Genomic DNA, 1490 nt, shown 5'->3' with positions numbered 1-1490 from the left:
CACGGAGGAGATTGTAATCACTGCAATGAAACGATGGTGTAAAGCTGATGTTCTCCCATGTAAACGATCACTCAGTTCACAATAAAAACTTACAAAATAAAATTAGTCGGCATGAGTAAACATTTTACAAAGTAAAATTAGTCAGCATGTGCCTGTGGACAGGAGTGTGGCTGGCAGAATATGCCCTTAGGACATTTAAACAAACATATATTTTCTGTTTTGTATGTGTACATCAGTTATTTCTGCTTTGTTCATTTGTGAAATATGAGACGTAAAAAGGAAGGCCCAGGGAGGAAGTAGGACGACCATTGTTGCAGGGAGGGGACTGTAATTATTGAGATAAAACAAGGCACAAAGTTTGCTGAATGTAGAGCTGATGATCTCGTCTGTTAACCTTCACTCAATTCACAATAAAACGTTTAAATTAAAAAAAAAAAAAAAAAAGCGGATACAGTGGGCCTACTTAGCCCACAGCACATAGTTTGCCAATGGCTGGTTTAAAACAAAAAACTTAGTGGGATTGCACACAAATCCTTGGGAGTTAAGGGGTGGGGAGGGAATAGCTGCAAAATAGAAATAAGAGAAGAATCTCAGAACAAGATAATATTTGTCTATTATCTGTACCAAACATAATTTAGTGGATGAGACATAAGATTGTTTCTGAGGTCAGGAACAAAACACAAAACATGGTGCCTATCACTGCTTCAAGAAGCCCTGAGAGGTGGACTACTAACCGCAAGATCAGCAGTTCAAATCTGCCAGCCACTCCACAGGAGAAAGATGAGACTTTCTGCTTCCATAAAGATCTACAGCTTCAGAAACCCTATACTGGGTCACTATGAGTCTGAACCAACTCAACGACACACAACCGCCACAACCATTACCTTTTGTTCAATAACATACTGGCAGTGCCTATCAGAATGGAAAAGGAGTTCTTCCACGTTATTTGATCATTTTCTTAAAAAACAAAGAGGCTAAACTGAAATATGAATAAAAATTTTTAAAAAGAAAGAATTTAGAAGATGACCATGTCTTTGGTCAGGCGCACTTTAGTCCTAACACAATTCATCCTTTGATTTCTTGATGGCTGTTTCCACGAGTTTTGATGGTGGATCCAAATGAAATGAAGTCTTTGACAACTTCAATCTTTGCTCCACTTGTCATGATGTTATTTATTGGTCCAGTGATGAGGATTTTTGTTTTCTTTACATTAAGGTGCAATCCATAGTCTTTAATCTTCATCAGTAAGTAGTTTAAACCCTCTTCACTTTCAGCAAGCAAGGTTATATAATCTGCATATCACAGGTTTTTAATGAGTCTTCCTCCAATCCTGATCCCAAATTCTTCTTCATATAATCCAGCTTCTCAGATTACTCTCTCAACATACAGATTGAATAAGTATGTAAAAGAATACAAACCTGGCACACAGCTTTCCTGATTTTAAACCATTCAGTGTTCCCTAGTTCTGTTCAAATAATGGCTTCTTGGTC

The sequence above is a fragment of the Chrysochloris asiatica genome, unplaced genomic scaffold, assembly GCF_000296735.1.
Source record: "Chrysochloris asiatica unplaced genomic scaffold, ChrAsi1.0 scaffold00008, whole genome shotgun sequence".
Lineage (NCBI taxonomy): Eukaryota > Metazoa > Chordata > Mammalia > Afrosoricida > Chrysochloridae > Chrysochloris > Chrysochloris asiatica.
This window is presented reverse-complemented; position numbering follows the sequence as displayed.